Source organism: Cydia amplana, chromosome 2 (genome assembly GCF_948474715.1).
Source record: "Cydia amplana chromosome 2, ilCydAmpl1.1, whole genome shotgun sequence".
Lineage (NCBI taxonomy): Eukaryota > Metazoa > Arthropoda > Insecta > Lepidoptera > Tortricidae > Cydia > Cydia amplana.
Window position 1 is genome coordinate 25,595,765 of NC_086070.1, and position 26,833 is coordinate 25,622,597.

At 36.1% G+C, this 26,833-nt stretch overlaps 1 protein-coding gene across 1 annotated transcript in view; it reads right to left on the minus strand.

Annotated features, from left to right (window-relative positions):
• Positions 1 to 26,319, minus strand: part of LOC134661010 (protein madd-4) — a 431,812-nt gene extending 405,493 nt beyond the window's left edge. The window contains exon 1 of the mRNA XM_063516910.1: positions 25,663 to 26,319. The gene's annotated coding sequence lies outside the window, so the exon portion shown is untranslated. The remainder of the gene's footprint in view (positions 1 to 25,662) is intronic.
• Positions 26,320 to 26,833: the final 514 nt, after the last annotated feature.

Genomic DNA, 26,833 nt, shown 5'->3' on the forward strand with positions numbered 1-26,833 from the left:
AAAATTAATAAACTCCCTCCACATCATACAATTTTTCCGCCTTCAAATATAAGCGTATTTTCCTTGAAAAGCGAATTATAACAGAAACACCCTTTTCCTATTTCGTTACAAGCCAACGGCCTTTTAAGGGAATTGCCTGAATGGAAACTACAAAAGGCTGAATATTTAATAACATTGTTTTAGATTACGTTATGCTATAAGTAAGTGTTTTAATATGAATATTATTTTAGATTAGCCTACCCTATCCGCCAGAGGCTGGTAAATATATAGGTACTGTAAATTCATACTTAATATTATAAAAGGAAGTTTGTCTGTCTGTCTGTTACCTCTTTCACGCTAAAACCATTGAACCGATTTAGATGAAATTTGATACAGAGATTGTTTGAATCCCGAGGAAGGACATAGGATAGTTTTTATCCCAGAAATCATCCCTTAAAGGGGTGGAATTTTTTATGGGGACTTAACAACACCTGCATAACAAACTTTGTCGATAGGAACTGTCTCGCCCGTGCGGTGTAGCACCGGCGCTGGTGCACGATTTCGTTGAAATTTGGTATAGAGATAGTTTGAAAAGGGTGGGGGGGGGTCGAAGTTTATATGGGGAATCAACAAAACGCAGATTGGATAAAGTAATAGCTACCTAAATTACTAATTCTACGCATACGAAGTCGCGGGCAAAAGCTAGTCTCTTTATAAATGGGTCATTCCCTGCGAACATGTCTGCGGTTGCTAATTGCCGCAACTCTTTCCACACATTTTGTATGGGTCGCGGAACACCGCACCCACAGTATAACTGACAGGCCGATATCGTCCGGCGGACTGGTAATCAGTGGGCCCCTTTAGACCGCAGACATATTTTTTGACAATCACCACTGAATAAATAATAGTACTAGGTACAGAAGATTCACTCTCCAACAAAACGCGTCTATTACGACAAATATAACCACTAGGTGGCGCAAGCGCGAGCAAACATCCGTTCCGTAGCGGTGCGCGGCAACTACTATAGCTAGACACCAAAATTGGTGTGGGCAGCATGTACTTGTAGCGACGCGACGAAATCGCGGAGTGAGCCACGCCTGCAATAGCCGAAATAACTTTCATATTAGCTTTAGTTCATACACATTGAGTAGGATAGAGTTAGATTTGTTGTACTTATTTAGCATTGTACATACCAAAGAAAAGTTTCCGAACTTGTCGAACTTCTATAGGAAACTTGTCGCAGAAATTTAAATGTATAAATACATGTCCAGACGAAATTGGAAGACCCGCGCCATCGCCTTTTCATCCATGTAAACGTGTTTCTGTTTTCTTTTGTATCGTTTTCTTTTTTTTGAGGTGTACCGTAAAATGGGGTGAGTAGGGTCAAAACTGAAATTCAAACCTCAATAACATTTTATTTTCACATATGAGAACTGAATGGTGTATATAATAAGTGTTTCGGACGTTTGTATTCTAGTTTTTATTTTATTTTGGGTAGTTCCATTTCATAACTTTGACGATAAAGAGGAAAACCGACCTCACCCCGTAGTGCCTCGTATTTGGGGTGAGAGGGGTTTTCATACAAAGGTGATTTTGGAAGATTGTTGGATCGATCTTTTTTTATTAGGTATGCGTATTACTATAGGTCCATTTTAAATTGGAATACATTATTTTTGTAGCAGTAGCCTTAAAATCCCTTCTCACCCCCCCTCTCAAACCTTCTCTCCCCATTCATAACCCACCTCTCCCCGCGAAACCTACTCACCCCGTTTTACGGTACGTATAAAAAGTATACCTACGTACTTGTAAGTATTGTATTGTATATTGTAAGTAAATGTTTGTCCACGTTCATTACAAATGCGGATATAAATATCTAACACTAAAACGGCCTTAATTAATTCTAGGAGTTACAAGTTTGAAGCTACTTTTAAAAATTTGTTTGTCTACAACATACTCTGTATAAGTTCTCTCTGCACGTGTAACATATAAACATAGACACTCAATTATACCTAACCACATACTTAAGTAATTAGGTAAGTAAGTCTAGAGTCTAGATAATAGTTCTAGAAAAAAGTGTTTGTGTATTTCTTTTGATATTACTTTGTTTACGAACTCACAACTTTAAGAGCTGAGAATAAAGTACCGAAATGACAAAAACAATTTTTCCTAAGCGTCAAGTTGACAATAAAGGACAAAGTTTGGCGAAAGAGACGGTGAAGTTATAATTCCGTACAGATTCTGCGACATTTCAAATGCCTGTAGAGTGCATTGCTTCAGGCCAACCAAACTTATAGGTACAGCCATATTCGAACTTTAAGATACGTCAAATATTAGATATCGAAACTATATGGATTGGATATGTCAGTGTCAAACAAGTGTCAAAAGTGACGTTTCTTCAAACAAAAACGTCATTTTTAACACTTGTTTGACACTGACATAATATATCTTGGTGATGTCTAATAGATATCTAATAGATAATACATATATCTAGTTCAAAATCCGAATCGGGTCCCTAGACATTTCGTATGGCGCCTGCAATGATGAAGTGAAGTGAAGTGGCCACTTCGGCACCAAATTCTATACAGAAAACTTAACTTTACTATTTTTAATTTCGTTTGAATCTCCTAAATGTATGACATTTTGAGATGTGGTCTTATTGCAGGCAGCACACGATTTATTTGTGAAAATTTAGATTTATTCACTAAGCATGTTGCTACACTTACATTCTAATAACAGTTAGGTCTGTTCTCAGTGAGATACCTACTATTATGTTTAAGGAATAATACAAGACATTTCCATTAGTAGGAAAAAGCGGCAAATTTAATAAAATTGTCCAATAGAAAATTTTAATTTCGCGCCTTTTCTACGGACATAGTTGTTTGACCGGCTACCGGCTATATACAAAGTATTAGTCACGTAAATTCTGCTTATACTGAGAGGCTGCCGCGAAAATCGAAATTCGCAAATTGAGGGGATCTTGCTCTTTTACTCCAATGAAGGCGTAATTAGAGTGAACGAGAAAAATGCCCGTGGTTTGCGAACTTCGATTTTCGCGGTTATAGCCCTGTTCAGAACTTGTATGCTTGTGTTTTACTAAATTTCTCTGTTATAAAGATAAGCATTTAAAGTGAGACATTTCATCATTATTATTTTATACTTTATTGCGCATAACCTATAAATCCTTATATTTATGTTAATTGGAAAGTCAACGGGCAAAAACTTTCCTCAACTTTACTTAGACTAGTTATCAGTACCATATTTTTCTGTTTACATGAAAAGTTTAATATAAGTAAGCGTTGTTCCCTCATAACAATATTTTCTATGAAAAAAAACGCTTCAGCGTTGTTGCAATGTTCATATATTTACATTGTATTTCTTTGCTTGAAGCAAATACTTGGTAAGCCGCGGTTTATAGTTTTGAGACTAGTGAGAAACTATGTTTTTGTGAAACTACCTTGTAACTTTTTGTTGAGATTTAGCCCGGATTAGATATACCCGGATATTGTTAGATATACCCGGTTTATGAATGCCTAAAATATAGTTATAGTTATCGTTACTATAGCGCTCAACGTTATCGTTAAACATAACGATACCGGATCTAAAACTAGAGAATAAAAAAAAAGTTAATTCGCATTATCAATAAATAAAATAAAAAAGAACGCCAAGGGCACTTCCAATAATACGCACACTACCTCCATCTATGAACAGCCAGACGCCTGAATAAGTATTAGGCCTAAAATATACTTGTAAGTTTTACTTACGTGAATAGGGACAAGGCTATTTGTTAGAATGAGATAATGATATTCATCTCTCGTTCGGTGGTATAGCTGTGTCCCCTACTTACCTACGTAGTACTAAGGTATTAAGGGTAAGTAACTGTCAAGTTTCATTGTTCTCATTCTCACTTACCATTTCCCAGGGCTAGCGCTTATTCTATTACATAAAAGACCAAAACCGAGAAAAGCATACTCTAACGCTATAATACGCTATATAAAAATTGTGTGTACTAATGTGTAATTGTGTATTGTGTGGACCATTGTTGTCTGTTAATAAATAAATGATTATGATTATGATTATAATTATATTCAAACGTCAATTAAAAATTTCTTTTGAAAAATTCTAGGCACTTTCATAGAATTTATATTTTTCCGCACAACGCACATTCAAAGTTAAAAATCGTTTGTACATTTCATAAATAGGTTTTCATAATTTTCCGGTCTTGTAGACCATTTTATTCTGAATAAAGATTCCAAGAACTGAACTGAAATAGTATTAGTAATTTTATTTTTTATTAAATTTTAATATAAAACGAAATCGCCATTATTGAATTAAATATACCTATTTCAATTAAAAAACAGTAATTTATTTTAATTCGGTGGACACTGAGTAACGCTCCACCGGTCGTGCCCGCACACGATTTAAAACAATTCGCTTTTTAAAATGGCGACGAATAAAATTATACCTTTTTCACAAGAGGATATAGAGGTATAAACTTTTTCGGAATCCCATTTAATTGAGCAACTATGGTTCGAGAGTTCTCTATGAAACGGTTTTTTATTGTTTTTAGTTAAAAATAGTTATAAAATTCGCCCCAAAACGTCGTTCTCCGAAAAATATTTTTACATCGCAAAAATTCAGAAAAAGAGTCGTAAAAAACATACAACTAATACTACATACTACTTTTGTTTGGAAAATGTTTGCAGTAAGCGTAAAAAGATACTTACTGTTAATTCTAAGTACTTGATATTCTACTAATACGAGATCCCAAATACATAATAAAACCTCATAATCTAATATGCTCTATACTATACTTTTAATACACTTAAATTACGTGGCATTTTCACGACGCTATCTCATGCTACATTATATTCCCAAAAAGAGGGATTAACAATTTAACATACCGGTTGAGTTACCTCTTTTTAATTAAGCACAAAAATACGTGTCTTCCTTTGTGTTTAACAAGATAATCCAGAAAAGTACTTGTTATTTCAATCAATTTAATTACTATAAGAGAAAGAAAAGTTTCTTACATATTGATTGTGATGAATACCTACATTTTATCAGATCAGCAAAATAATTTAAACTAAAATGTCTGCACAAGTACGAGCCAGAGGGTCTACCGCGAACCACGTTCGACGTGTTACGTCCCTGTCACACTTACGTACGAATTTACAAGTGCGACAGAGAGGCAACACGTCCAACGTGGTTCGCGGTAGGCGCTCAGATCGTAACGATCTCGCGGGCCCATTCTGTTAATGGCTGCCAATAAATTTGCGCGCGATCGCGGCACTTAATTGGACTTGTGTGTTTGTTGCTAAACGGCCCTGTTCCAATCAAATTTTCGAATACAATCTAAACACACACATAAATATTTTCTAATACAATATAAACACACTCATAAATATACTTAGTGAAGTAAAAGGGAAAACTTGGGAACCGCGACTATGTCAGTGTATTGTCGACGCGTATTCATAGTAGAGTAATTACTTATGTAGATAATAATATTTATGTTATTCAAAAGGGATATTTATTCGCCAGTTTCTTGTATTTTTATCGTAATTGTAATTGGGTAGGTTATTAATACGTAAAATAATGGAAGCAAATAAAGCTAAATTTATGATCTTTCCCGTCTTTGGTATTAAGCGTATTAAGTATCTAATTAGCCGAAAGACATCAGGAGGCGTATTCCGATTAGTAATAACAGTTTTATTTTTTATGGATAATATAATATTATGATCAAAAGTGACAACGAAACCAAAAAAACGGAATTAATCTATATTGTACTTTCTATAACAAATCGCAATAGCTTGTTTTACTTAATAGATAGTCCAATCGAATTTAATAAAAATAATAAATATATAAATAATAGATAGTCCTTTGGAAACTGAATAAAGAGTATAAACCCACCTGCTACCCCAAGGTTATCTGGAAGAGATCGCTTACAGCGATAAGACCGCCTGTTGCTACCTTTATTTACACTGTAAATCTGTTATTGTATTTTTCTTTGTGGTGCAATAAAGTGTATTTACTTACTTACTTACTTACTTATATAAGTATTGCGAAAAGGAGAGCTTGTCATTACGAATAATCCGCAAATCTGCTTGAAGAGGGACTCCGGGCCGGCTATTTGGCATAGAATATCGCAATGGCTTCCTTACGAGCTCATATGTCTCGTGTACGAGTATAACTACAATACTACGTAATAATGTAGTTATACAATTATATCTACTTTCTGTCTTTGAAGAAAAATAAGTATAATATCTGGGAGACCGAGCTTTGCTCGGAAAAACAGATAAAAACCCAAAAATGCGCGTCTTTCCCAGAGATAAGACCTAGCTAGATCGACTTTTTGCCCCCGAAGACCCCTATATATCAAATTTCATCGAAATCGTTAAAGCCGTTTCAGAGATCCTCAAAATATATATATACAAGAATTACTAAGTTTAATGGTATAAGATATTCGAACTTACCTATGTATTTATATACAGTTGTAGTGCATAATTTATTTTCCATCGTATTTTAGCCAATCGAAACTTTTTGGCGAATCACAACTGTTTTTCTTAATAGCAATGGTGTAGTTGGTTTTATTCAAAGCTCAATTGGGCATTTTACGAAATCGAAAAAGTACTATATAAGACTAACCTAGGCCCCTAAGGGCCACTTGCGTTAAGCGGTTAAACCGTTAATCCAATGTCAAATTGTACTGGTAACCATGGTAACTCCAGGTTTAACCGGTTAACCCCGAGTTAGTGGAATGGTGCAAGTGGCACTAAGTAACCTAGTTTTAACCCAGAATCACTGAGTGTTTTGAACATGAACCACAAACACGTAATGCACTAGATTACTGCTCTCAGCACAAGATGGATGGACCATGTGAGCTCTGGGATTCCAGTTTTATACCCCGTAAAACTATAGTGCAGGAACCAACTGTCGTTGTCTAATGTCATTGAACACATAAAATATGGTTGTCAAAATTATATTCTCAAAACTCACTTGACTGAAGTATAAAATTTTAATGACAGTATTTTTATAGTTGATTAAAATAGTACCTATTACAACACTTAGCACACTGTCAAGCCAAAATTAAAATGTAGGACATAGAGTCAATAATGGAATATTTCAATTAAAACTTGTGTTCGAGTAAAACTCAACATAAATCTAAACACGTAATGCATCACTGCTCTCAGCGAAAGATGAATGGACCGTGTGAGCTCTGGGACTCCAGTTTTATACCCCGTAAAACTATAGTGCAGGAACCAACTGTCACTTTGAGAAGTCGTCGAAACACTCTAGCAAGTTTGTTTTAAGGTAATGTGAACACGCATAATGGTGCATGTCAACATTTTATTTTAAAAAGTCGCTTGCCTAAAATATTATGCTTTCAAAAACAGTAACTAATTTTATTGAACGAGATTAAATTATAAATAACTATGGTTACGTTTATGCGCTGGGATTAGATCAATGGATTTAATAAACCATTTTTTAGACTTATGTACTTTTAGACGACATCTAACCTGGTTTATTTCTATTGGAAATATTATATAGAAAACATTAAATAATTTCATTAATGAGACTTAATAATTAAATTCAGCAAGACCCTAAGTTTCCTCGCCGGCTCTTGGTCTACCTGCCCTAGTTTGAATTAACCTGAGCAGTTCCGAATATAAACCAGAGTTTACCCCGTTGTTAGTAATAGAACCTCTTTGGGTGTTTAATATCGGTGTAGCTACATTTATAGCTGGGAAATATGAAAATTTCCTGAAGAAACCTCGCCTAAAGAAAACGTTTTATATGAGCTAAGTTTGAAATAATATAGTATAAATATAGTAGTTAAGTTTCATTTTTTTTTGTGGATTCATTTATTAACATTTTTCTGCTAAAGGCACCTTTGTAACGTTATTACTTTTCATTTAATAAGGCTACTGGTAATGAACTACGCGCTGGTAATGAATTCGGCCGAGATGGTAATTTTATCAGTGGACGGTAATGAAACAAACTTATGAAATCGAACATATTCTATGTATATAAATATGTATTTATCTATATACGTATGTATATCGTCGCCTAGCACCCATAGTACAAGCTTTGCTTAGTTTGGGGCTAGGTTGATCTGTGTAAGATGTCCCCCAATATTTATTTATTTATTTATTTATTATTTATATAAAAAACTGTATTTCAAGAAAATTAACACCAATTAAAATCAACAATATTAAAAACATGTGTCTTAAGCACTGCGGAGATGATCAAACCGACTTGACATACACTTGGAGTTGACAATCTCAACTTATAATGTTCAAGCTAGATGGTACATTCACCATTTACTTATCATCATTATAAGTCGAGATTGTTAACCCCAAGTGTTTGTTAAGTCGGTTTGATCATCTGCGCACCATATCACATAAAACATAGTTTTCAAATTTTCAAAAATTAGCATAGACAAAATATATTTAAATCATTCGCGTTTTGTACCTATGTAATTTTTTTTTATCGTTTTAACCCTATAGTGTGGGGTGTCGTCGGATAGGTCTTTAAAAATAAATAGGAGTTTGCAAACAACATTTTTTGATAAAGTCAATCAATTCGGAAATAATAATTTAGAAAGAATAAAAAACGGTTATTCCTTCTAACTTTTGAAAAATCGATCCAAAAAATATGGAAAAAAATCATAAAAATAGTGCTTAATAAACTCATTCAAACAAAATTAAAGCGAACTTGATAAGTTAAGCCGTTTATGAGTTATCGCTAAAAGTCTTCCCTTCTTATTTTATTTAAAAGCCTGACAAACCTTATTTGTGACCGGATTTTCGCAAGCAACCCTATAACCACATAATAGTGACCGGAAAAAGATAGGCAACCTAGTTGATTTATATTGTACAAGTTGTATACTTTCCATTGGAACTTATTTCGTTTGTCAGACAGATCGGTGAAATTTGAAGAAAAAAATTTTTTTTTTTTCAAAAAATAATTAAACATAGTTTTGACCATATTTCTTTAAGCAACCCTATTTATTTATGTTCAGGAATATATTTTCTTTCATAATATGTAAGTTTCATCCGTCAGACATATCGGTGAAGGTCGACCATCTTAGACTACAAAGGCTCCCCGGTTGGGCTCCCCTATTATCATATACAGTTTTAAATGTTTATAACAACGTAATATTTATAATAACTAAGCCTCTTTCCATTAAATGCACTGCCTCGAATATATTATCATTACCTTCTTAAGTCATTCATTACCTTTCCCAGTAAAATTAGAAGGAAAAGAAGTGAATGAAACCGATATGAATGAAGTTTTGGAAGTTTTTGTCGCCTACATCAGTTGGCATCAGACCTTAATTTTGCAGAATAAACCATCTGAAAGGGGACACTAAAACACTTCATTACGTATAATTATAATAATGTACACTTGCTACTTACTGTATAAATCACGCGATGGCGATGAAGACTAACGAGAACCACACTCCTTCCCGACCCGAGAGATCGTATATATTTTCGCTAACAGCGGCACACGGGCGTCCGCTACGAGATCACGCGGCCAACTGACTGACGAACAATGTGTTGCATCGGCGGTAGGCGCTATATACCCTCGCTATATAGCAAAATATAGCTAATCTATTTCTCGCGTCGGTAATGAAGAAATTACTTGAACCATACACTTATAAGGCTGTATAGTTTTTATTATTTATTTCTAGCTTCTAATATTATACGATTTAAAACATAACTAAATAAGTCATTTATTGAACAAACAACGAATTTTCTATTTGTAGTATCTTAAGGTTAAAATGTAGGTCAAAGTTATATCTTCACGCGTTACATGTAGAGATGAATGAAAAAATTGGGTGTTAATTGTACATATAAAGAAAATACATATCTTTTTAGAATTGTTCATTGGAGAGACATATACTTTAGGCCCTATGTTACAACCTTGCATTAACAGATATTTGAAAACGCCACCACATTTTTGGTAAATTTCCGAAAACACCGATTTGCACGAAATGCGAGAACGACCCATTGGGCGTCCGTTCCGTAGCGGTGCGCGGCAACTACTATGGCTAGACACCAAAATTGGTGTGGGCCGCATGTACTTGTAGCGACGCGACGAAATCGCGGAGTGAGCCACGCCTGGCTAAAGTTAAACGTAATCGACACTATATCGTATACGGACGTAGTAAATATTTATAAAAGAATATTCCCTCCATATCCCGCTGACTGGCGGTCCCGGCTGACCTATCGTCGGATCGGATCGGATAACGGATTGACAATTAGGCTCGATTGAGCGGCGCCTCCCTGAGGACGTAGGGACGTCGGGGTTTCTCAACATTTCACCAAATTTTACCGAAAAATAACAAATATAGTTTATGTTTTATTTGTACTTTTACCAATAATACTGCCACCTTTATTTCAGCACCTTTAGCCACCACACACAGCCCTATACATAGTATAAAACAAAGTCGGTTCCCGCTCTGTCCCTATGTATGCTTAGATCTTTAAAACTACGCAACGGATGTTGAAGCGGTTTTTAGGGTTCCGTAGCCAAATGGCAAAAAACGGAACCCTTATAGATTCGTCATGTCTGTCTGTCTGTCTGTCTGCCTGTCTGTCTGTCTGTCTGTCTGTCTGTCTGTCTGTCCGTCTGTCTGTCCGTCCGTATGTCACAGCCACTTTTCTCCGAAACTATAAGAACTATACTGTTGAAACTTGGTAAGTAGATGTATTCTGTGAACCGCATTAATATTTTCACACAAAAATAGAAAAAAAACAATACATTTTTGGGGTTCCCCATACTTCGAACTGAAACTCAAAATTTTTTTTTTTCATCAAACCCATACGTGTGGGGTATCTATGGATAGGTCTTCAAAAATGATATTGAGGTTTCTAATATCATTTTTTTCTAAACTGAATAGTTTGCGCGAGAGACACTTCCAAAGTGGTAAAATGTGTGTCCCCCCCCCCCCCCTGTAACTTCTAAAATAAGAGAATGATAAAACTAAAAAAAATATATGATGTACATTACCATGTAAACTTCCACCGAAAATTGGTTTGAACGAGATCTAGTAAGTAGTTTTTTTTTATACACCGTCATAAATCGCCTAAATACGGAACCCTTCATGGGCGAGTCCGACTCGCACTTGGCCGCTTTTTAATTTAATAGATAGTGATTCAAGAGGAAGGTTTATGTATAATTTGATAACCCGTGCAAAGCCGGGGCGGGTCGCTAGTTATAAATAAATATTTGTGGACAATCTTACACAGATCAACCTAGACCCAAACGTGCCCAAACCAGAGACAATGGCTTAATTCTCTTTGCCCAAACTAAGCAAAGCTAGTACTATGGGTACCTACTATTTAAGCGACGATACACATGTACTTATATAGATATATCAAACACTCATATAGGTACATAGATAACATCTATAACGTAGGAACTATTATTCGCGATTACTATTTAGACGTGTTTTTGACATTAATGATATTTATTTATTATTTTATAATTAATTTTAAAATTTAAATTAGGAAACAAGGCCCATATTACACATACCTTAAATAATAACATACCTTCATATAATTTTATAAACTTAAACACTAAACACTATTATTATTGAATTTGAACACAACAATGCCCTTACCGAGACTCGAACCCTGGACCTCCTGATTCAAGTAAGGTCTGGTCACTACCGAAGTTAACCAATCATAATATCCTGAATAAATCAAATGTACCGCATTTATAAAGCTTCCCTGTGTGACCTATTTGTACAATTCTGCCGAATTAAACCCACAGTAAACCCTCCAAGTGGAACTAACGTGTTTTGAGAGCTTGCGGAGCGGACTGTACTTAGTGGAGTGTACAAAGGCAAGCAAGCACAGGGTTCGAATGGATAATGATCAGTGGTAGTTATCTTGATAATTATCGTGATTTTTATGCCTGATAATTATCGATTTCATAATAACCTAAAATATAAAAAGCGGCCAAGTGCGAGTCGGACTCGCCCATGAAGGGTTCCGTATTTAGGCGATTTATGACGTATAAAAAAAAAACTACTTACTAGATCTCGTTCAAACCAATTTTCGGTGGAAGTTTACATGGTAATGTACATCATATATTTTTTTTAGTTTTATCATTCTCTTATTTTAGAAGTTACAGGGGGGGGGGACACACATTTTACCACTTTGGAAGTGTCTCTCGCGCAAACTATTCAGTTTAGAAAAAAATGATATTAGAAACCTCAATATCATTTTTGAAGACCTATCCATAGATACCCCACACGTATGGGTTTGATGAAAAAAAAAATTTCGAGTTTCAGTTCGAAGTATGGGGAACCCCAAAAATTTCTTGTTTTTTTTCTATTTTTGTGTGAAAATCTTAATGCGGTTCATAGAATACATCTACTTACCAAGTTTCAACAGTATAGTTCTTATAGTTTCGGAGAAAAGTGGCTGTGACATACGGACGGACAGACAGACGGACAGACAGACAGACATGACGAATCTATAAGGGTTCCGTTTTTTGCCATTTGGCTACGGAACCCTAAAAAGGCCCCAATTATATTTTTTTACTATAAAAGAATTCAAAGAAAATAAATATAACACCTTTCATACCTGGGATAATTATCCATATGTAAGCTATTAATATGTATCATGTATGATCATTTACAAAGTGGCAAACAAAAACTTAGTTTTAAGAAGTAAATCCCTTTAGGTATAAATATACCTAAAGGGATTTACGAATATACGAATATATATAAATACGAAAAAGAAGACGAGTTTACATTATTTTGGTTTCAAAAATAACAAAAACCATTTTTTCAGGAAAAAGACTCGTTAAGATTGTTATTATATTTCTAATGTTAAAAAACAAGGCATACGGTGATTCCGGGATAGCAAGAGAGATGGCGCTGCTTAATTCCCACAATATAATGGAAAAGTACCTACCCGCCAGACACACCTGCCACACAGATCTACTATTGCTATTAGCGACACGTATGGGGCTACATATAATTTCGTCGGGCTAAAAACTATTTTGTAGTCCGCCGCGCGCCCCGTACACATATATCGGCGAAACGACCGGGAAAGCCGTAACAATATAATTTTATAATATTTCGCGCAGGACAAACGGACGGATGAAATGGTGGGATATTCCTTTCAGGGTCTTCAAGTTTAAATCTCATTTTTCACGTAGAAAAATATTATAGGCAAATTTTACAAAAATCGACACAATATCATAGTACTTACGTTCAATAAGGCTCGTAGACTCTGTGCAGCGGGCATAGCGTAGTTTCATTTTTATCACCTGTTACTATGCCTGTCACTTTCGCACTAACTTACTTGTTAGAACGTTGCAGGCATGGTGACAAGCGATAAAAATGCGACCGTGCTACCGCCGCCGCCGCAGAAAGAGAAGAGTCGTGAAATGTATGGGATCCAATATATAATTCGACTCTTTTCTTTGCGTACGGACTCTAATAAGGATACTGGACGAAGATGCATGTTGAAATTACTTACACTGGATTTTAAGGAGATGAGTAGAAGACAGCAGTTTCTAATGCTAATACATTTTTCCTGAAGAAAATTTAAACAAGGGGTAAAAATATAGATTACATCTATCAAAAATCTCTAAGAAAATAATCTCGGATCGGAGTCCAAGTTACATTTTAGATCGCTAAGGCAATGGAGTAAGTAAAGTATGTAAGTAAGTGAACTTATAGAAATGATTAGGTACCAGTTACAAGAAAAGTTAAGTCAAAAGTTTGATGGAACTAGACCGATCATTACGATAAATAATTGAATATTTACCATTTGACATTGTTAGTACTTCTAATGGCATAATTGGTTCTATACATAACGGATATCCTAATATTTAATACCTAAATAGAGCATTGGTCCCATTGTGCCCGGCACAACTAGGGCAGGATATTGGGCGCCATTGTGAGTTCGACAACTCCTATTAATCACGCCATATTGCGGTAAACACCGCGATTCTATTAAACTGGAAGTAGTCATTAAGACGAAAGTGGAGTTTCCTCCAAAAATCGCCTTTTCATACAAACGTAGTCCTCATTTTCCTCTCTGTATATTAAAATTATTGAAAATATTTTGATACGGTTTGTTGTATGTCAACTACAGCCATGCCCCGACGTTTGATATTTTTTCGAATTTTCAATTATATTATAAGAGTTAGGAGCATTTAAAAAGTATGAAATCTGTTTTACGCTTCCAATTTTTACAATAATGAAAAAATCGAAAAAAGTCAAACGTAGGAGCATAGTTATGGTTAATATACATCAAATTAGGAAAATATATTTACCATAATGTCAATATCCAGAGAGGAAAATGGGGACTACGTTTGTATGGAGAAGCGGCCGTCCCCTTTCCTCTTATGATAGCTGGCCAAATGGCCAACTTTAGCATACTTCCTTATTTTTTTGTCTGATATACTTAATAAACAAATATCTGGGCGACCGAGCTTTGCTTGGAAAGCATATAAAAAACCGGCCAAGTGCGAGTCGGACTCGCGCACGGAAGGTTCCGCACCATCAACAAAAAATAGAGCAAAAAAATCGTGTTTGTTGTATGGGAGCCCCCCTTAAATATTTATTTTATTTTTAGTATTTGGTGTTATAGCGGCACCAGAGATACGTTCATTTGTGAAAATTTCAACTGTGGGTTCATGAGATACAGCCTGGTGACAGAAGGACAGACGAACAGCGAAGTCTTAGTAATAGGGGGGACCCTTAGTAATAGGGTAAAAAACGGGAGTTTTTTACCCTATTACTACCCTATTACGGGAGTTTTTTACCCTTTGGGTACGGAACCCTAAAACGCGCGTTTTCCCAGGGATAAGACCCAGTTAGATCGATTTTTTGCCCCCAAAAACACCTATATAGCAAATTTCATCGAAATCGTTAGCCATTGCTGATATCCCCGAAATAAATATATATATATAAATAAATATACAAAAATTGCTCGTTTAAAGGTATTAGATAGATATACATATGAGTCCCGTTTAATCATTGATCACTTACTTATAAATTTAATCACAGCTTCCTGTTCCGTAATGTCACGGGCTCATTCCGGAAAAGCCCGTAAAATGTTTGAGCCATCACAACATGGCGGCTCGCACGACAAATTGAAATGTCCACACAATTACACCCACCTTCCATTTTGTGTTCCTTTGGTAAAAAATACCTAGTACTGGTGACGACGGCATTTGTATTATGATTTACAATTTTATAATAAAATAACATTATTGAAAAAAGGTTAAATCATTAAAAATAACTAAGCAGGATGTTCCAGTTTCGAATACTGGGAAGGGCATTTATTTCTGTTTACCGTATCTTATAAACATAAAATAGGTACCTTTTTTAAGTTTTAACAAGCAGAAACGTCTGCGATCGCTGCTATCCAGATGGAGTATCGATCCAGAGGCCGTGAGTTCAAGTCTCACCCAAGACAGTAATTTTTCCACTTTTAAAATTCTAAAATACCTATTAAAAAATATAAAAAAAAAACTTTTCAGACGTTGTAGGCGATGGAAAACAAAAATATTTTCAAGGTACACCTATTTCATTTTTGTCATGTAGTTGCCATAGTAGGTTGATAATTTTATTATTAATGTGCAAAAATGGCGACATTATATTTATTCATATTCATAAATCATAATATAATGACACAGTTTGTGAAAACTAGTGCCTATGCCAATTATTGGGATTAGTTGCCTTGCCAAGCGAACCCCAGGCTCCCATGAGCCGTAGCAATAATGCCGGGACAACGCGAGGAAGATGATGATGATAATGACATAGTTAATATTACGTCTTCATTTTCTGACTTTTTCATATCATAAAACCACATTCATTTGCATAGTATCATTGGGATTAGTCTGGTTTCCTCACGATGTTTTCCTTCATCGAAAAGCGACTGGTAAATATCAAATGATATTTCATACATAAGTTCCGAAAAACTCATTGGTACGAGCCGGGGTTTGAACCCGCGACCTCCGGATTGCAAGCTTACCGCTAGGCCACCTAGGCCACAGCATAATAGTATGTACAAAGAAAACAAAATTTCATATTTAAGTAGATTAGGTATACCGCTCGTGCTAATTTATTATAATTATTATATATACAAAACTATAAGGTAGGTCATCAAAATATTAAGCGATTCAAAATAGACACCGAATAGTGTAAATAACTTCAGAAATGCCCTTCATCTAATATTTACAGTTAAAACATAAATTATATCAACGAAATGTCAAAAATACAATCGACTGTACGTTATAACTTAATAACCATATTTTTTTCGCTATTGCCAAATATAAAGCTATTAATGTATGAACAGATTAACAAATTATCATCTTTATATCTATGACCAATCGGATTCGGCAGCTATGGATTAAATTAACCATCATAACATATTTAGATATAAAAGAACAAGTTAAACATTCAAACTCACTAAAACATTCAAATATATGCAATGCAACTTTAACTGGGCGTTTGCTAAAACTGGGCCAAAGGAATTTCTACTTTATTTCAATACTCAGAAGTTAACTGATCTTTTATGCATTGAAATTTGGATGCAGTTATAAAATGGTTACTTTATCTCAGTATGGAAATTAAAAGTTAGCGCTATCTCAAAAATGCTACTGTTATTGAACTTATAGATTTTCGTGAATAAAATCTGGGGGCACGGCAGTGCCCCCGCCAAGTCGAGCGCGAAGCAAACACTGCCGTACCATCCTTTACTGGAACCATTTCGCCGCATTTTCAGGCCCCTATTTGAGAACCTCTGGATCAGACCAGAACGCAGAAATTTTCGTCATCCAGTAAACTATAATCACATACTTAAAATCCAAAATTTCAAGACTGCAGGTCATTTAGTTCCGAAGTTAAGCGAAAACAAAGTTTCGCATTTATGACACTCATTCACTCACTCATGATCATCAGAATAGAACTAGTACTTCCCATAAACTCAGAGAGCTGAAATTTGGTACAGAGTTAGGGTTTAATGGCCACATAAAGGGAAAACCTAAAAATATTGCAATATCAGTCACGTTTTAAAGATCTAAGAACTGCATAAGTAAGTTTGTAATCCCATATAAATAAATGATATTACAAAGTTACTGTTGCAGTTCCTACAAATAGTAGGTAAAGTAAAGGTACACTACGATGTACGATGTGAGTATGAATGAAGATGTGTTTAGTTATGATATGTGTATACATAGTATGGGTATGAGTACCTGAAAAGAAGGACTGCCTACAAAAAGAGATGAGATCCCATCAAAAACATTTCATGTAAAAAGATGCAAGTCTCGCAACGCTTTTACTACAAAAAAGTTTTGAGATGTAATGTGAAACCAAGTCGGTTATTTTAATCAGTGCCAGTGGGTGTTAAAACCGTATCAATAAGATATCTTTAATTTGTGATACATATAATGACTTGGCAATCGCACATAATGCTTTACTCGTACCGTACTCGTAAATATGTGTAATACTCAAACTGCAATTAGCGCTAGATGTTCAATTAGAATTATTTTTAATAGGTGACGATGATCCTTTTGTCATTATGCAGCCGTGCGATGGCCAAGTCATTATACGTATCAGAAATTAAAGATATCTTATTGATACGGTTTTAACACCCACTGGCACTGATTAAAATAACCGACTTGGTTTCACATTACATCTCAAAACTTTTTTGTAGTAAAAGCGTTGCGAGACTTGCACCTTTTTACACGTAATGTTTTTGATGGGATAAAACGGTTTAATTTAAAGCATATTATTATAAAAATAAGGTTATTTTTTTAGTGTAATATTTAAGTAAATGCTTAAGCATTATGTATAGTGTATTTTATCGAATACCTACTTAATAAACTGTTTACGACCCGTGGGTATTAAATGGCAGTTTTAATTACGATATTTTGCATATTGCATACAAAATGGACTATCAAATTATACGAATATTGCTTAAAATTAAGAGGCGTTTGCCTTAAAACGTCAGCAATACAAAAGGTATCTGTAAAATCTTTAGATTCGTATAATATTATGTCTTAAGAGTCATACGAACCAGCCGTTAAAAAGACAATCTCATACAGTCGAAATTACCCTTTAATTTTCAAATGAAATATTTTAATTTACCTACATGAAACTTGGCATGAATATTCACGTAACAAACTCGTATATCTATATCTGGTACTACTAGTTTTCGATGGTAACAATTATTATACAAAGAAAATATGTTATAACACATTTATAGATAAAAAAAAATGTTTTAAACAATTAATAAAACGTATGGAGTGCCATTCCAAATTCCATTAAATATACCTTACAGTTTTTGATTTAAATGGCTGTGACATACGGACAGACGGCAGGACGGACTAACGGACATGACGAAACTATAGGATTGCGTTTTGCCATTTTTGCTACTTAACTCTGAAAATCTGCAAAGTAGTAATCAGTTACCAAGAAATTTTATGAAATGTTACAAATTCTTATTCCACAAAGCAGTATTTAAATTCTCAGTAACGTTGTACACTCCATTAAACGCCATTTTGTTTTTCTCCCGAGTTGCTACTTTTAAAACTGCAGTCTTAAAAATGTAGGTACAGTCGCCATCAGATATATCGGAGCGGGCAAGGCTCTCACAAATATCGCAACACGCCTCTATTGCCAAGGCCCTAGAGTGCGTGTTCAGATATTTTTGAGCACTTGAGTCGGTCTGATGTATCTGTTGTTGACTGTACTCTTACGATGGAAGCGGTACTTTTTTCTCGCATACCTTCCAACACATTGCGTAAAATATTGTGAATAATAACTGAATGAGAGAGTGTTAGACATGTTTCTTACACGTGCGACCACAGACAAGACATCCTAGGATTCCTAGTCTATGCGTGCGACTTAAGCTCTTTTAATAATAGGTAGTACCTGGGTAGTACATACGAAACCGCACGAACGGCGGCGGCCAAACCGCACAACCGAGGGATTTCAATTACCGAGTCGAACATTATGGAGCGATCGGCGGACATTTGTTCTTTTGATTATACCGGTAATTAAAAAAAATCGACAATAAAATGAAATCGGCCCCGATAACAACCCTGGTTGTTTTAAATCCCTACTTACGGCCGTATTCTGAGGCCCGAGATACACTTGTAAGTTTTACTTACGTAAGTAGGGACAGGCAGAGATGGCAGGACGACTTTGACGCCTTCCTTAACAACTGGCCGGAAGAAGCGCTGAATCGGGAGTCGTGGAGAACCAGGGGAGAGGCCTTTGCCCAGCAGTGGGACACACAAATAGGCTAAGAAAAAAAAATGTAGGGACAAAGCTATTTGTTAGAATGATATAACGATGTTCATCTCTCATTCTGTAGTATAGCTGTGTCCCTACTTACGTAGGAAAAACTTACAAGTGTATCTTGGGCCTATATAACACTGCTTATAAGATGTCAAAGCGATACGATACCGATCTGTCGTTGTCGAAAGAGACATTTTCTTCAACCAAAAACGTCACTTTTGACACTGACAGATCGGTATCGTATAGCTGTGACATCTTATAAGCATTGTTCGAATACGGCCGTTACTTGAAATAACACTCATACCTATAGCGCAAACGTTTAGTATGGATCAAACGATGGTCCGCGATGTTCTCTGAGACCATTAATTTTCGCCGAGCACACATAGGGGTCAAATCGTTAGCTTTCAAGTACCTCTACCATTGGTCTCCGTTTGACCCATACTGACCGCGACAATGTGAAGCTGGTGTGATGATAACACGTAATTTTTTTACGATCTGTCAGTGGGCCCGATTCGGATTTTGTAATAGATATCTATTAGACATCGCCAAGATACGATAACGATATGTTTAAGATCTAACCTGTCAAATTTGACATTTCCGCGATTCAGGAGATACTTTTGAACGATTTCCACAAGATATTACTTAGAGATCTAATTCACATCTAATAGATATCTAACACGATCTATCGTAAAAGTGACATTGGTTGCAGTGGCGTAGCTAGAGGATATGGCGCCCGGGGCAGGCACCAAATTTGCGCCCCCCCCCCCCCCCCCAAACGAAATGAACTAACGAAAGGTTTACTTTTGATTTAGGCAAATAAGTGTTTTTTTAGTACATCGGTGGCTAACAAGCTTACGACTCACCTGATGGTAAGCGGTCACCGCATCCTATGGACGTCTACACTCCAGAGGCGTTACATGCGCGTTGCCGACCATTTTAAAACTTATACACTTAGACTTGAAGATTCAATATCGCTTGTAAGTTTGGGATCGTAGACTATTCATAGCGCGCCTTTGGACTGATTTGAAGGGACCAAGGTGGCATCTAGGTGCTCCTGCCCATAGGTAACAGCAGTACTCATTATATGGGATCTGTCCATGGTCGTACGCAGCATTTTTTAAGGGGTGGGGCAGAAGTAGGGGAGGCTGGGGACGTTGTAACAGGGTACGGTTGAAACCGAGATTCTTAGCTTATGGTCAGAGACCAGGGTGGGACAACTGCCCCACCTTGCCCCATCGTGGGTACGCCTATGGATCTGTCTGCCCCAGAGTAAAGTATCGCCTCCCTTTATTGAGTTTTTTGGATACGAGCGCAGCCTACCCAGCAAGGTGGCTACGTAATTATTGGACGTCACTGATGGAGATGTCAACACCGAGGCTCCCAATACTCCCTGACATGGGAAGGGTTGTGCCTTGAAAATTGAGGTTTTTCTTAGCGGTAAACGCGCAAAATTGAGCCTTGCTGGGATTGAATTGGACTAAATTCTCCCGATCCCACACCGAAACTCTGGATCTGGATAGAATGCTCTCAATAACTGACACAGGTTTTTCACGGCATTCTAGTATCACAGAACGAGCGATGTTGGCACGGCATGTGTTATACTGGTTGGTCCAAACCTTGCCGTCCAAAAAAATTTTTAGATTCCTCACGCTGTGTATAGGAATTAACTATCTGGGAGTCTTCTACCTCGCGTTGTCCCGGCATTTTGCCACGGCTCATGGGAGCCTGGGGTCCGCTTGGCAACTAATCCCAGGAATTGGCGTGGGCACTAGTTTTTACGAAAGCGACTGCCATCTGACCTTCCAACCCAGAGGGTAAACTAAGCCCTTATTGGGATTAGTCCGGTTTCCTCACGATGTTTTCCTTCACCGAAAAGCGACTGGTAAATATCAAATGATATTTCGTACATAAGTTCCGAAAAACTCATTGGTACGAGCCGGGGTTTGAACCCGCGACCTCCGGATTGCAAGTCGCACGCTCTTACCGCTAGGCCACCAGCGCTTTTTTTCATATAAATGATAATCAGGAATACTTAATTAGAACGTGTATTTCTCAGTACACGGCCGGGGGACAACTGAGGAGCAAGTCGCGCGGCGGGCATTCCGTATAGCGCGGGGAAATGCTGACTACGTAATCTGTCCCTATACTGTGGGCTATCAGAATTTGTATGTTAGCCGACTTTTCGTAGTTTTCGAATTATGATTTTTATTTTTATTACTTTTAACTGTTGTTGAGAAATTCCGGGGTGAAGCAATTATTTATTAAAAAAAACTATTGAACTTTTTTGAATATTTCTTTTTGTAACATAATCCTTCACAAACGGCACAGTTGCTAAAAAAAATCAGCATCCTCACTTGACTGAGTTGGGAAAAAAAGACAAACTTTTACGTTCAAGCATGTCAAGCTTAGATGTTGCTCTTACCTAAATAAATAAAAAATACAAGCGATTTCAAGGACTTTTGGTTATTTTAGAAACTGCTAGACCCTACGTTTTTTTAAAAGGTCAAAAAAGTGATACTTAATAGTCATAATTTGTCAGAGTCGCCGGTCAAAGGAACTGAGGTGGAAAGCTTCCAAATTAGAAATTCATTACAAAAATCCTCTTTTGTTATTTCTACTATTATTTTATGGGGTCACTTCCCCATCGCTAATTCATGTTATCAGTGCAAATACCACGAACAATTATTAGAAGGCATAAAAGCAACGCAAAGCTTCACCCCGGAATTTCTTAACAAAAGTTAAAAGTTAAACTCGAAAACTACGAAAAATCGGCTAACATACATGGGGTATATTCTAATAACCAACGACGAGGATTCTAAAAACACTTTTTGGACGTCAAGGTTTGGACCATCCTGTATACAGGGTTGCTAAAAAATAACTGCATTTCCGTTGCCAGGGAGGTTTTGGGATTATACTGAGCAATTTTTACTATGAGACCAACCCCTAAGTCGCGAAAAAAAAAATTTGACTGTTTCTACATTTTGGCTGGTCCATTTTCTATGGGAGGTCTTTTGCCCATTTTGGCGACCCCCTTGGACGGCGCCCGGGGCACGTGCCCCCCCCAGCCCCCCCCTAGTTACGCCACTGATTGGTTGCCCGAACTGCGCTGCAAAAGAGAACTAGTTGAAATCTAAACTATAACGTATCTAGAATGGATCTAGTACGTGTCGTCTCTTGTGAATATCTTGAAGTTCGAATACGGCAGAGTGTCAAAAACAAAGTTTCTGGAAGAAGAAATGTCTTCTTTGACTTCTAAAAATTATTGGGATGACGTAGCCCGCAGTTATTTTTGACACAACTTTTATTTAATAAATAGGACAAAACTATAAAGTAAAGTAAAGTCTCGTCATATGTCCAAGTTAGATAGTAGCTTATTGATTTGACAGTTCTAAAAAAAGAAGCTGATTGTCCCTCTCTCGATTTATTATGTATATTGTTTATTCTGCCAATGTACCATTATAAAGTTATATTGTGTATAACGGCCAGCATTTAATCCAAGTCTGGGGACAATACTCGTTTAATCAAAAGGATAACTTAAGCTTAGTTCTAAATATTTGCGCACCGGAGTGTTAATTAAACAATTATATTTGTGCCGGCTGAATACCTAAGAATAGCCTGTATCTTTGTTTTACTAGTTAATGCCCACCAATTGCTTAGAAGGCCATTAGCACAAAAGGTCAACCGAGGTAAATGCGTCACTTGAGGTAAATGCGTCTTTTAAAGATTTATTTATTTAAGTATTTAAACTTTTTTGCACAAAGAAAGAAAAATGTACAAATGGCGGACTTAATGCCAAAAAGCATTCTCTACCAGTCAACCATTGGGTCAAACAGACCCAATGAGACCCAATGAGATGGTCGAAAGATTTCTTCTAAACGGAACATTTTAGAACTATTGCAACCCTCTTTGTTTGAAGTGTGGTCACTGAACTTTTAATGCAGACGGCTATAATAGTTATAATATGTTGCGTTTCGAAAATATCTTCAAATAACGCATATACCACTAGAGACGCATTTACCTCGGTTGACCTTATTTACTTTTTTGTGATCTAGTAAGCAAACGAGCAGACAAACCGCCTGATAAAGAGCAATTACTGTCGTAGAGGTATACATAAATATTCAATTAGAGAAAAAAATAATCCACTTTTTCGCATTTTATTCGGGCAAAAAAATTGTCGACGAAAATTTTGACCCAGTTATGCTTGATAGCAAGTGTAGCCAATGTAATTTTACCAAAATGTAATAGCGTTTTCAACATCCCCAGTTACACAAATCAATGGGCCTGTTCAGTACATCTGTTACACAACAGTTCAACCCTTCTGCCCTTCTGGTGCATTGCGTAACATCTAATTTAAGTTTGTAAGCTGAAGCGGGTTAGCTTAGCTAGGTCTAGACGTCTCGTTTGATGGATACCCTAGGGCCTTAGCGGTTAAACTAAAACGATAACTAAGTTCTTTTTAAGTTTTTATAGTCCAGCACAACTCAATGTAGAGTTTGTGCGGAAAGAGAAGAGATGTTTTGAAATGTATGGGATCCAATACATTCTACGACTATTCTCTTTCCTCACAGACTCTAAAACATATGGGATCAATAACTTTGATGCCTGTCTGTCACGAGTTATTTTTATGAAGTTGTTAAAAGGCTTTCACAGACGTTGCGACAAAATGGCAATCATTGCAAAAATATCTAATTGCGCAGTGATAAAAAAAGTTAATTAAAAAAAAACTTTCGATGCGTCTGTGTTAGCTTGTTAATAACAATTCGCAATTTCAAATCGATAGTGTAATTACTGTACTTAATTAGTTTTCGAGATATTTAACAATGTGACAGACAGACGAACAGACAGAGTCAGGTCATAAGGGTTTCCTTCTACCGTTTGGTACGGAACCCTAAAATGTGTTCCATTCAAATAAATTGACTTAATGAAGTTTTCTTTCTCTTCTGAAGTATTTAAATTAAGCCTTTGATACAGATCTAATTAAATTAAAACAAAGGCTTTACGTTTGCTCGCAAATAACTACTGAAGACTAATTTAATAAGTCAGAGTAGTGTTATCAAGAGAATAAAATAAATATTTGCGATTCTGAGTTACACTTGGAGAGAATGGGAGAGGATCGTGCCATGAAGAGAGCGTACTTGGGACACCCAAATGGGAGACGCCCGGTTGGACGTCGCTAACGCTACGTAGCGATCGAAACGCAACTTTCACTGTTGCATTAATATGGAAGAGTGAAAGAGAGACACAAAGCGATTCAATGGCAAAGCGCAAGCGATTGTCACCTTGGCTAGGCCACCTGCTCAACTTCAGCCATGGCGACTGGCGAGAGCTATCGCAAGACCGAGAGGCATGGCGTGATCTGGTGTCGGAAACCAGGACTTACTTTAAGTCGTTGCGTCACCGTAGTAACTAAGATTCTGACTGTATTCACTAGACGTATATCGACCGGGATATGAACCGTGATTACCTTTTGTATTCTGACTGTATTGTTATACTTAGGTACCGAAAAACCACGTAGGTAACCAGGAACCTTCTGGGTGATTTTGAGGCCCGTGTTCAATACGTAATACGTATCAATACCTATCTTATTTTTGGTTTTGTCTGGATTTTAACCCTCGAAGCAAATAAGAGGGGTGTTATATGTTTGACGCCTCTGTCTGACTGTCTGTAGCATCGCAGCTCTCAAACGGATGGACGGATTTCAATGAGTTTTATTAACGTGTAAGCGAGTTCCCTAGCGGTGGTTCCTAGCTATATTTGATAATAATCGATCTAGCAGTTTTAAGGTTATCAGCTCTTTTCCAAAATGATGTAAGGAATTATTGGCATATAAAAAAAAAAAAATAATCATTTAATTTACATATTTATAAAATTATTTTGCCCTCGAACTGCGACATTTAAATAATAGTCTCGCCCAAACGTAGTAAATATAATTATATTATACGAGTTAATTTTGTACCATAGTTGGGAGCTATTAGACTATAATAGTAGGCAATTTTTTTTAATCACACAGACTATACCTATAGTTACAAACATAGATTGAATACTCAACGCTACATGCCATAAAAGTTTTACTTAATTATCTCCATGTTTTATATTAATTCTTATGCATTATAGAAATATGGTAATCCCGTAATTATTAAAAAAATGTTACCTTCTTTTCCGCAATCCTCAAATACAGGTAACCCGTAAATCCTAATTTATGACCGTAATTAAAAAATATTTATCTAACAAATTACAGTGCAAATTTTTTAGAGCACGATTAATTAAACTAAATGAAATGTCAATTTAACATGTATTTCTGAATTGTCCATATTATATTAGTGTCACGTTTATTTATTTAAGCACCTAATAAAACTCTTTGTAAATATTACGCTAATGAATTAAAACACGAAAATTACACTTACCTCAATTTGCCGCAATATATCCAATTTCAGCAAACAAAACACTTGAGATGCCAACAGGAAATCCGGTCTAGATCACAACAAAACACTCAAATCTCCGACACTTCTCAAACACTTAATTCCAATTTCAAAAACTTCAAATCCACTCACGTCACTTCCGAATTTTTATTTTTTAAATTCCAAGCTCAACCGCGCGGTCCGAATTTCGAATCACATCGCGTCGAATTTTTTTAAATACACTCGCGCGAGAGTAAAGCTCCAGCGACACGGCCTCCGGCGGTCGCAGCGACTACCCGAATGCTTTGCGCATGGTTCCCTCTCCTTAGAACGGAACGTCCTATGTCGCATTGCGTTTTTACATTTAAAAAGTTCCCTTATAAGCTCTAGATTATCTATGGACAAAAACGCGCCGTGTCAACCCCTTTTACTTGACACTTTAGTAATTTTCGTTTTATTATCATTGCGTTTACGGTTTTGATTGGAATTGTTTTGAAGTGTTTTTGAAGAATGCGCAGTACAAATGGGTTGAAATTATATAATTTATTGGCTGCGGCGTTTCACAGCTTGAATTTTGATGAAAATATAAGTTCGGCGAAACAACTTTCGTCGCTCTGCTTTTGCTTTTGTTTATTTTGTAGCGTTTCCGACTACCGCCTTTTTCATTTTTATGACGTTCTTCATTCGTTCTTTTTAAAAGCTTTTATAGAACTAAATGAGTTAGGGCGTCTAGTCATGGAACCTGATTTTAACGATTTATGCGAGGTTTAATAGGAAAACGGAGAAAAAATGTAATTATGGACACGTAAAAAATATGTAATATCTTTGAAAATTGTACATTAAAAAACTTTTAAGCTTGGGATGTCTTGATTGCCGTTAGGAACGCTTTTAAGACAATCTTTTTATTTTCAATATTGTATTGGAATATTAAATTTCCAATTGAATAGTTTGGATAATATTGATGTAATAATTTTAGACACGATTTTATGTAGGTATTTACATTTCAATATTCTCAATAACAAACTTTTTGAATTTATTTCGATTGATAATCAAGAAATCATTTTACAGGCCATCATTTTCGGCCTAATTCGAACTTTAAGCGTCAAAAATTTGCTAAGATACGATATGGATCAGATATATAAACATCAAAAGTGACGTATTTGTTTGAAGAAACATC